The sequence below is a fragment of the Thermobia domestica genome, chromosome 12 (genome assembly GCF_964235325.1).
Source record: "Thermobia domestica chromosome 12, izTheDome1.hap1.1, whole genome shotgun sequence".
Classification (NCBI taxonomy): Eukaryota; Metazoa; Arthropoda; class Insecta; order Zygentoma; family Lepismatidae; genus Thermobia; species Thermobia domestica.
The window spans coordinates 214,320,977-214,332,948 of NC_137465.1; the positions used below are offsets into that span (position 1 = coordinate 214,320,977).

The 11,972-nt window shown below is 38.1% G+C and overlaps 1 pseudogene; it reads right to left on the bottom strand.

Moving 5' to 3' along the window:
• Positions 1-393: 393 nt before the first annotated feature.
• LOC145666257 (protein GVQW3 pseudogene) lies at positions 394-888 on the bottom strand (annotated as a pseudogene).
• Positions 889-11,972: the final 11,084 nt, after the last annotated feature.

An 11,972-nucleotide genomic window follows, 5' to 3' on the forward strand; every position in this document is an offset into this window, starting at 1 on the left:
CGCTGATTTTAAGCGCGGAAACAAGAAGAAGTCAGGAGGCAACAAGCCCGGACTGTAGGGAGCCTGGGGTACCACAGGAACGTTGACTCGTACCAGGTAGTCCTTAACGATGAAGGCGGTGGGGCTGAAGTCGTTATGGTGGTGAAGCTTCCAGCTGTCTTTGATGGCTCTGCACTTTCGCGCGACGCTTCTTTTCAGCCTTTTCAGGACGTCCTGGTAGTAAGCAGCGTTCACGGTCTTTCTGGGCGGGACAAACTCGTAGTGGAAGATCCCCGTAACTACGAAAAAGGCGATGAGCATGGTCTTCGTCTTCGATTTGCTCATCAGCGCTTTCTTGGGACGGGGTGAGTTTGAGGTGTGCCACTCAGCGCTTTGTCGTTTTGTTTCTGGATCTTACTGAAAAGTACAAGTTTCGTCGCCGGTTATCACTTTTTCGAGAAAAACAGGATCGCCTTCGCACAATTGCAGCAGTTCTTCGCAACGGAGCACTCGATTCCTTTTCTGTTCTTCAGTCAAAACTCTCGGCACAAGTTTCGCGCAGACTTTCCGCATGTGCAAGTCCTCGGTAACAATGCGTTGCACCGTTGTCTCCAATAAGTTTAGGGCTTCTGCAACTTGGTAGAGCCTCAAACGTCGGTCCGTGTTCAAAAAGTCACGTACTCGCTGCACACTCACGACAGTACGGGTCGACGACGGTCGTCCAGACCAGGGTTCGTCAGTCACCTCTTCTCGGCCCTTACGAAAAGCCTTGTGCCACTTTTTGACTTGAGAATAGGACAGACACTCAGTCCCAAACGCCTGTTGAAGCATGGCGAACGTTTCGGAAGGAGACTTGCCCAACCGGAAGCAAAATTTGATCGTGTACCGTTGCTCTAACGAACTTTCCATATCGCCGTGTCAAGTACCACCGTATAGGGGCTACTGTTAAGGCCGATGCTACCGCTCCGAAAACTGGGAGCCAAGTGACCCGCGTTGCGCTGCAACCCACCATCCACCACCACTATTGTTGTCAAGCGGTGCGCGCTGCAGGGTGCGCACGCGTCAGTATAAAGTGAGACTCATTACTTCTAAATCCTACCCTGTATATTTAGGGGCACGCCAGCGACTAGAATATTGACTTCCTTCAACTCGAATATATACCTTAGTATTTCAGTGTTAACAAGGAGCATGACAAGTTATTCTTTGATAACGCCTAAACGTTTCTTGTGTGTAATTAATAGAAATACATTGCAGTATTCCTCCCTAAGCGAGTGACTAAAGCTAGTGTCTTTTGCACATAGAGCTCGTATGGCATTCTCGGTGGAAAAATATCGAACGTCCTACAGTGGCTCAGGTCCTCGTACTTTAAACTGTTAAGTTTCTGCCTAAAAAACATTGTTGCAGAAACAACTTAAAACACAAATTTATCATTCAATCGAAAAGTACACTGTATGTTAGAGTGCTAAATTCTGGGTTAATGGAGTGAATTCCCCTAATTAAATGTTTTGGAATAAAATATCCTTACTCAGGAGTGTCCATAGGCAGATTTTAGTTCACAAGTTGCGTTTATCATGAAAATATTTTGAGGAATATAATTTTCCATTCACAATTTCACGAATTTTACAATGGAATTTTGAAGATGAGCGTGGTAGTTTTGGAGACAGAAGTAAATTTGTGGTCAGAATAGCAAATTTTGGGACATAATAGTAATTTGTGACATAATAGTAATTTTACGGAGAGGATAATAAAGTTTTGGGGACATAATAGTAATTTTACGAGAGAATAGTAAATCTGGGACAGAATAGTAAATTTTGGGACAAAATAAGTTGAGTTCAGTTGATTTTGAGTTTAACGTGTCGTTCAGCAGCGAGGCTATGCTATGAGACGTGGACCTACTGATTAACGTGGAATCCGAACCACATGAGCTCCCGCTGGGAATCGAACCCGGGCCTCCCACGCCAAAGGCGCGTACGCTAACCGCTTAGCCACGGAGGAGCTTTTGGGACAGAATAGTAATTTGGGGGCAATAGTAAATATGGCGATAGAATAATAATTTTGAGGACAGAATTGAAAAATTTGGGAACAGAATAGTGACGTGCGGGACAGAATACTAAATTTGGGGAGAATAGTAAATTTGGCTTAGAATGATGAATTTAGGGAAATGAAGACCCTTGCAACCACTTATAAGGCTTTAGGAAATGAATAAAGTTACACTATTAGCCGAACATTAAAATTAATTACATTAATTCATATGTGATTAATATATTATTTCATATGTGATTAACGGTTGAACTAGTTGAGAGCGGTATTCCGAATTGTACATAATTTAATAGTTATGGATATTCAAATATTTGAACTTCCTCATGTTAAAACATTCCAGAGAGAAGATCTTTTATAATATTCCTATCTCTAGAACCACTTTCTGCAGGCACAATTCGACTGTTATTGTTTCATATCCTGTCGTATGTAATAAAACAACATAAATTTATCACCGGACTAATAATGATTTATTCTGCCAATGATAAGCAAATAAACTTGTTTCAGAAGAAATACCATCTCAGGCAATATTCAAATATTCCGAAATTTTTTCTAGACATATCTAATGCGCAAACGTCAAAATAAATTATGATAAATTAGTTGGATATTTGTGGTTTAAAGCCATTTTCCACCATCAGAGTCATACGAGCAGAGTATACTCATGCTTCAGGTGATATTCGAAGTGCTACTCTAGGTTGTAGTCTAGGCCAGAGTTTCTCAAATGCTGTGTCGCGACACATTAGTGTGTCCCGAATACATGCCAGGTGTGTCGGGAGATTTTTAATGTCTGCCAAGATCTTTCGCAAAGAAATTATTTTTAGAAGAAAATAAAACTGTATCGCCAATTGACTTGATTTCACACTTGTTTTCTAAATTTAAAGCTGGAAAATTTACTTTTAACGTTGTTCATTTTTCGTTGGAAACAAACACTGGTTACAGAAAAGTAATTCCAATAACACGATTCTTGGTATTTCGTTCCCGATTCAAGTCCTATCACTAGTTTTAAGTTTAATATTTTCTTATATATCTGATGGTAATATTTTTTCTCATATTCCTGCTTAAGAGTCATAAATTTCTTTTATGTTAAAATGTATCTATTCAAGAGTCTTATGTAATTTGCTAGTGAGAATTGAATTTCATAGTCGTTCCATAATAATAATAATAATAATAATAATAATAATAATAATAATAATAATAATAATAATAATAATAATAATAATAATAATAATAATAATAATAATAAATATGTTGTATGTATTTTTATGTGTTTGTGTTTTTGTATCTAGGAAAAAAAGACGCATGCAGGGGTGTCGCGAAAGTTTGAAATGTACTTTGGTGTACCCCCAAGCGAAAAATGGTTTAGAAACGCTGGTCTAGGCAAGTATCATCAGTACAGTTCGAACCATGGACCACGCATATAGAAAACACGAATGTGTGTCAGTTAGTCATAAAGGGTCATCATAAAGTATTGGTGTTTCTAATCTGCAAATCATTCTAGAAGTAGTTAAACAAAATTTTGTTTTTTCTTTAAAAATCTTTCAGGTTAACGTCAAACGATTATACCCTTTAGTCTAAAGGAGACGATGATAGAAGAATTGAAAGAAACAGAAAGTGGGAGGAAACGGGAGTATCCCTAGAAAACCCATGGACACGATGTTCTCCACCATACTTGGCCAGATATCGAACCAAGGACTCCACTAGAGGTAAACGCTCTACCACAGAGCCACCAATGTTTCTTTAAGGACTTTCCATGCATTATTATTGAAAGGAAAGATTTAAACTTAACGTCCCACGATTATGCCGGTTAGGCTAAAGGAGACGGTGATAATGAGAAATGAGTGAAATGATAGAATGAAGAAAGTGGGAGGAAACGGGGGAACCCCGTGAAAACCCACGAGCACGGTGTTTGTCCACCACAAAGTCCACACGGCGCAAGCTGGGATCGAACCAGGGACCCCAACCACCGTAGGTGAACGCTCTACCACTGAGCCACCGCGCCCCCCTTGGTCATACATATTATGGTCCTATTGTTCTGTACGTAATAAATAAACCAAAAGTAAGCGTGGTGCTGTGATGGCTCAGTGATAAAGCTTTCACTCATGTGCATGGAGTCCCTGGATCTATCCCAGTTCATGCCAAGTGGATGCATGAACTGTGTGCGTTGGTATTCTCTGGGTTCTCCAATTCCCTCCCATCTTCTTTATTCCATCATTTCAATCATTTTCATCATCATCTAAATTTTTGATCTACACGGCATAACTGTGGAACGTAAATCTAAAAGATCTCACGTCGTTTCCATTTGAAAAGCAGGCAGGTTTATATTTGAATTAAATATCTGGAGTTATTGGCTGATTATTATGCTGACCTGCACGTATTTACAACAGAAGTCTGAAAACTTTTCCCAAATGCAATTATTGCTGGATACTAATTATATAGAAACAGCTGAATTGGCGAAGTTAGATTTTTTTTTTATTATGATTATTCTCGGTTTTAAATGGCGTTGATGTCTCATCGCAAATTACATTGTCATCTGTAAGACTGTCACGCACTACGCTACCAAGTCCTAACCGGAAAACAACCCTCTTATATAAAATGTAATCGCCTTCAAAGCTTTTGGTTTCCTCACCCTCCACCCTTTTCCCATCATGCCTAAATGGGCGTCAATGTTGTAAAAACGGAAGCTGATTGAGTCCCATTGAGAAAATGCACTGCAACGCTTAAAACATCGGATGTGAAATGACAAGGTCGAAGTTTGCAGGGAACGTGAATATCGGATTTCCATTTCCAACTGGAGAATCTAATGATGTGGACTTCACTGACATCTAGCGGCAAAATGTTGTACTTTTTGGTCGTACTTAAAATGGAGTTGGTTTTAAAGGGAGAAGAAGTTACAGAATCTAAAGATAGATGGGGCTACTGTTGTCTTTATCTTTCTACTTGATCGATTGGAGTTCTACGTTTCTTTCAGCACCAGTATTAAAAGGGAGCTACGGGGGGGGGGGGGTTGTCGCCCGACTACTTCCTAGATAAGATATTCTAATACAGGTAAAGTAATAGAAATCTATTTTTTTTTTTGGTACACAAAAAATTTCTGTCTCCCAAAATGTCTCTGACCCTCCGTTCACCCCACAAAAAAGTAAAACTGGCGTCGTCATTGTTCAGTACTAAAGCTATATGAGACGCAGCATACCACTAGTGCTTAAAGTTGGATTCAAACTATTTGTTGTATTTAATACTAGGGATAGTCTTCTCGGGAATCGAATTTAGAACACCACGAACATAAAGCAAATGAGTTAACCAGGTTGAGTACCGACGGAATCTCTATTATTATCACGAAAATGGAACTTCGAGCCTTAGTCGTCCGTTAAACCTTACCTTGTGGTAGCTCTTGAACGGAAGAGAATTTTTGATTATTATTATTATTATGATTATTATTATTATTATTTCGCAATACATAAGTCGGGGCCATTATCTCTTCCGAGTTCATTAATGGAGTCAATCCGTTAACATCTTTACGGATAATGGTGAATATCCGTATCTTGTTCAAAATCAATTCAATTTCCTAGCTGCTATGCAACCTGCAGAGTAGCAAAGACATGATGGTTGCCTGAAATACAAGGATAAGTTGATTTTCTTATTACAATAATATTTGGCCGAGTTCATTAACGGAGTCAATCCGTTAAGATCTCTACGGATAATGGTGAATATCCGTATCTTGTTCAAAATTAATTCAATTTTATAGCTTCTATGCAACCTGCAGAGTAGCAAAGAAATGTTGGTTGCCTGAAATGCAAGGATAAGTAGATTTTCTTATTGCAGTTATCTCGGACCGAGTTCATTAATGGTGTCAATCCTTTAACATCTTAAAGAGTAACGGTAACTTACGTCCGTCCTTTTGTCAACACGATAACTTTTGAACGAAATCAAATTGTCGAGCTCCTTTTTTTGCGATAAACAGCTGGAAATTTTATTATCTAGGCCGAGTTTGTAAATGGCGTCAATCTCTTAACATTTTTCACAGGTAACGGCGATTACGTCCGTTTGTTAGTCCATAGAATAACTTCGAATGAGCACGAATTTTTCAATTCTGTTTCCTGATATCTACATATTGATGGCCAAGGACAATATGTGATGAAAAAAATTAAAGGGACAGTTAGTTTTTTAGGAATGAAATTCCTTTGATTTCTTATAAGACAGAAGCTTCTTGTTAGATCATGAAAGATTGTTACTAATATAAACAGAAAAATTATGTAATTCGGTGTATTTTTAATTTAAGCTTTGATATTGAATTCATGAGACGGTTTAAATTTTTATTAGCATTCGTTGTTTAACCGTAAACAATATTTACATTGTCTTGTATGACTACTATGAAAGCAAAAAGCTTTTTGAGTACTTTGATTAACTACTGTAAGGAACTTATTATAGTATTTAAAGGGGGAGGGCTGTCTTGTTCCTCAAGCTAATGCCTTCTCTGTTTTGAATATCACAGTATATTTCATATATTTTGCCACCTTTTAGAGTTTCCGTGTTTATCTTCTCCTATTGTGCTTGTTGAATCAAGTGTTCCCAAAGTGAGTTCTGCCAATACAAATTCACCAGTCCCTCTTTCTGTTATTTTTTTCGGCTAACCTTGTTTACCTACAACACTGCCTACCTGTTCTTCCCTCACAAGTGCATAGAAATCCCCCATTACAATTACCCATACAGTATCTCTGATGTTTTTCATCGGATTTAAATTCTGCATGAAATCTTCAAATGGTTTCATTGGAATACTGACAAGGGGAAAATACAATTTTGGAAATGATCTCTGGAATCATCTAAACTTTGGGAAAGGTGTAGCCAGAATGATCACGTAATAGGCCTACCTACTGGTTTCTGTTCAGTGTTCAGTTCCTTTGATTTTCGGTCATTATAAGAGTTGTATCAGTTGGGTTTTCAAATTGGAAGAAAGCTAAAGATAGATTTAAGGGACATGAAAAATCGAAAAGTTTCACTTGTGCATCATCAAAAAGAGTCATAGGAGCCTATTGGAATACAAATTACTAGTCAAACGCAGGTGGACCAAATAACAAACCAAAAATATCTGGAACACATAATGTGTTCTTTGAAGTATTGAGCAAGGCAAGGAATACCTATTCAGGGACAAACAGATACAGAGAGTAAATTTAACAGGCTTTTGATGTTAATACGCAAAACTGATGAAGATTTTACTGTGTGGTTAAATAAGAAAATAACCTGGACAGGACGTGAGGTGCAAAACAGTGTAGTAACCATGTTTCTTTTGCAGGTAATACGACTCTTTGCCGAATTTGAGAAACTGGTCCGTTTACTGCTAACATTCCCGGCTTCGTTTTGCGAGGCTGAGAGTAGTTTTAGTGCTTTGTGGTGCCTCAAGACTTACATTCGTAGTAGCATGTCCCAAAGACGCTTGAACGCTGTGGTATTGTGTCATGTGGATAAAGATAAATATTGGATCGAATCGATTTGAAAGACATAACAAACACTTTTATCGAAAATTCGGATAGAAGACGAACCGCGTTTGGAAAACCAGAGTAACTTCGCTGCAAAGATTAAAATTTGTTTCTGTTCTTCCTTAATTTTACTTTTTAGTTACTGCAGAAAGTTTGTTCTTACTAGGGGGCCGCGGTGGCTCAGTGGTAGAGCGCTTACCTCTGGTGCACAGAGTCCTTGGTTCGATCCCAGCTCGCGCCAAGTGAACTTTGTGGTGGACAAACACTGTGTGGTCGTTTTTCTCGGGGTTCTCCCGTTTCCTCCCACTTTCTTCATCTCACTATTTCATTCATATCATCATCACCGTCTCCTTTGGCCTAGCCGGCATAAACGTGAGACGTTAAATTTAAAGATTTCATTTCATTTATTCTTACTACAACATAATATTCTTTAGTGAACTTCTTTTAACGTTATAAAAACATAGTTAATTCTGTAATTGCAGGGCCTAACTTCATAATGACTACAACTATGTATACTGTTATATATATTCTTTATGAATATACAATATTTGACATAATTTGAATTAAATTTGTCTTTAAAAACCCTCATTTATTCATTCATAGACCCTTGTCTGCAACTAAACACACATCTGATTGGATGCCCCTAAAGTTACAGAGAAATCGTCCATACTCTACTCCTTGTACTCGGACCAAGTGGGCTTTCTGGCGGGCAAACACCGTGTGCATGGCTTTTCTATGGTTCTCCCGTTTCATCCCACTTCCTTCATTCCATCATTTTCATTAATTTGTCATCATCATCATCGTCTCCTTTAGCCCATAGGGCATAATCGTGGGACGTAAAACTCAAAGATTTCATTTATTGATTTTCATTTCTTGTTTGTATGCACTTCTATTTACTCATAACTTTCCTCCTCTTCTTTAATTGTATGCAGAGTGGTCAGTGCGTATATCTGTATAACTACTAGATCATTCTTTTTTTACTTTTAAGTCTTAGCATAATAACTCTGGAATCAGCACATTCTACTTGCATACCTTTTCTTTTACCCACACCTTCACGACTTTTTTTTTTTCACTACCTGAGCAAAATCTTCTATATCCTGCGCTTCCAAATCCCGATTACCTTCCCATCTAACTTCACGAACTCTTACCAAGCTACATTATGTAGTTTTATTTCTTCCTTAAGATTTTCTAATTTCATTCCCTGTAACGTGATACGTACGTTTCATGACCCTATCCTAATCTGTTCGGTCTTGCTTACCTTTATTCATTCAGCTATCTTTCCCATACTGTTAGGCTCTCAAACATAGATATTTCCAAGGCATTGTCCTTCCGGCGATCCAAACGGAAGATATTTTACCTCCAGAGACATGTTTTGATCTACAGAAAGATTGGTGTCCATATATTCTCTTTCTGGTGTCAAAAAATAAGAGAAAAAGCAGTATGGTAGCTTTCCGTTGCCTTCCACCTGCACTATTTCATAGCCGTTAAAGTCTCTCTGACCGTTTGTGGGATTAATGTCAAAATTGCATACCAATCACTATAATTCCCATCAACTCGACCACTAGGAGAATGTTGCCTTCTCTCAAGACATTTTTCATCTGTCAGCTCCCTCTGGACCAATTCAACAGGAGTGGGCATTTTGGTAGTAAACTACTGCCGACAATAGCTCTAAATTTGACTCTAGCATACAATCGTCGCAACGTGTCACAAAAATGTTTTCGTAAATGTGGTGTTTGTAGAGGAGGAAGAAGAACAAATAAATTGCTAATTACAAACATATGTTGAAATTACATTTTAAATATTCGAAACCAAGATAGATATTTACCGTTTTAACATGACGAAAAGACCATCATGTACTTTCTTCTTGGTTCAAAAATGCTTCTCAGCTTCGAATCGATATCGTTAACGACCGGTAAACTACACGATATCTTTTATCGCCGTTAGAGGTAAGTTTTCGCTATTTTGTAGACCAGTGGTTCTAAAACTTTTTTTGACTGACGACATACTTTTCAGAAAGTCCAGGACTTATAAATAATAATAATAATAATATAACTCATCATCACTGTCTCCTTTAGCCTAACCGGCATAATCGTGGGGCATAAAACTCAAAGATTTCATTTTCATTTCATTTCCAAAGTCCCTCTATAAAAATTGTTGCGTAAGTACCTCAGTATAGAGCGCGCCTTCGATACTGTCTGGCATGAGGGATTAATATATAAACTCAAACGTCTCCTCCCACTGCATTATGTCCGTCTGATAGCAAATTTTCTATATCAACGCCGTGCCTTCATTCAATTAAACCAGGGACACTCTCATGAATTTTTCTTGAGGGCGGGAGTGCCACAGGGATCCGTTCTCTCTCCGCTGCTCTATATCCTATATGTCGCCGATACGCCCTCTCCGCCACCTCCAATCTATGCCTTACAGTTTGCCGATGATACTGCCTATCTTGCTCTCGGTTCCTCTGTAGACCGCATCAATATTCATCTACAAACAGCAATAGACACTTTAATCTCATGGTGCTTACGTTGGAAGCTAAAACTTAACCCACTTAAAACACAAATGTCGCTCTTTGCTCGCAGGAAACATAAATACTGCCTCACCCGAAATCCTGAACGCCTCCATATTACGGTACTCGGCTCAGCGATTCCACTTCAAAACAGCGTTAAATATCTTGGGGTATATTTTGATAAACATCTAACATGGCGCACACACTTAGCTGCTCTCGAGAAAAACATCCGCCAACGTCTAAACCTATTACGAAACTTGAAAGTATTATATTCCCAAAATCATCAAACGATGAAAAGTTTAAAAGGATTCCATGTCACTGGTTCTCATGAACAGTTGACCATTGTACTTTATTAAAAGGGGGATTATTATATTCCCAAAATCATCAAACGATGAAAAGTTTAAAATTATTAAACACTCATATACATCGTGATTTCTCCTTGTGAAAATTCTATTTAAGATCAAGATTAACAATACGATACAACCACGAAAAACAACACGTCCTACGCAAACGGATTTTTCAGTGGCATCAAAACATAAAATCCTTCAAAGTGATAATATCAAGCTTATTCAAGGTGATGGTGTCAAAACATATAAGTTAAAATCTTCAAGGTGTCTATTTTAAATTGAAAAAACACATTTTCCAGAATAAACAGTGCCTTGCTAAAACTAAAACAGTTTTTAGCGATACTATAAAACCAGGCATTTTTAAAAATTATCTTCATTCGACCTACACCTGCTATCATCAAACGATGAAAAGTTTAAAATTATTAAACACTCATATACATCGTGATTTCTCCTTGTGAAAATTCTATTTAAGATCAAGATTAACAATACGATACAACCACGAAAAACAACACGTCCTACGCAAACGGATTTTTCAGTGGCATCAAAACATAAAATCCTTCAAAGTGATAATATCAAGCTTATTCAAGGTGATGGTGTCAAAACATATAAGTTAAAATCTTCAAGGTGTCTATTTTAAATTGAAAAAACACATTTTCCAGAATAAACAGTGCCTTGCTAAAACTAAAACAGTTTTTAGCGATACTATAAAACCAGGCATTTTTAAAAATTATCTTCATTCGACCTACACCTGCTAAGAGTGTGGTATGGTACATTTATTCTGCGTCCAGAGGAACCACCCAGGACTGACAGCGGTGATGGAAGGCCTGTGTTTGTGAGTATGAGCTTTGCGCTGATGAACTTTTGCATGACATAAATGTCGTGAGGGGAGGACTACAAGACATTATAAACACACGAGAGTATCAGGGATTTCTCCTTGATAGACCCCTACCAGTGTACTACTTATATTTCACATCATGATTTTGTAAATATTGTTTGTACCTATATCGTTTGCATTTATGGTGACGGTTTTAATAAATACCACAAATATATGACACTTGTCATTTTATTAGAATTCTGATTACTAAACGTGACAATTGATTGTTGCTACATTCAGTACCATTATTAGCATCACATAATTAGTATCATATTTTAGTAACATATTAAGCAACATTATTAAACATATTAAAAGGCACAACTTGGGGTCTAAGCGCCAAAGTGTTACTATACACCTATAAAGTATTTGTCCGTCCAGCTATGACATACGGCAATCTGGCGTGGCTTTCAGCACCACCACATTTCTATGACCGCCTTCAACTTCTCGAGCGCAAGGCTTTACGCATCGCCTACTCTCTCTCATACCACACCCCAAACGCTCACCTCTATCAAAATACCATCATGCCCCCTATTTTGGACCATCTATATACTCTCCGAACCCGCTATATCACACATCATATAGCTACATCTCATCTTACAATCATGGATCTCTTGGACCAGACTCCTGCTCTCCCACGTTCTGAATATCCTCCTCTGGACCATCTCCTCGCCATTTACGAAAGAGCTACAAATTCACCTGACTACAACCCGGAGCACAATATATACCAAACCCATCCCCATCTCTATCGATAAAGA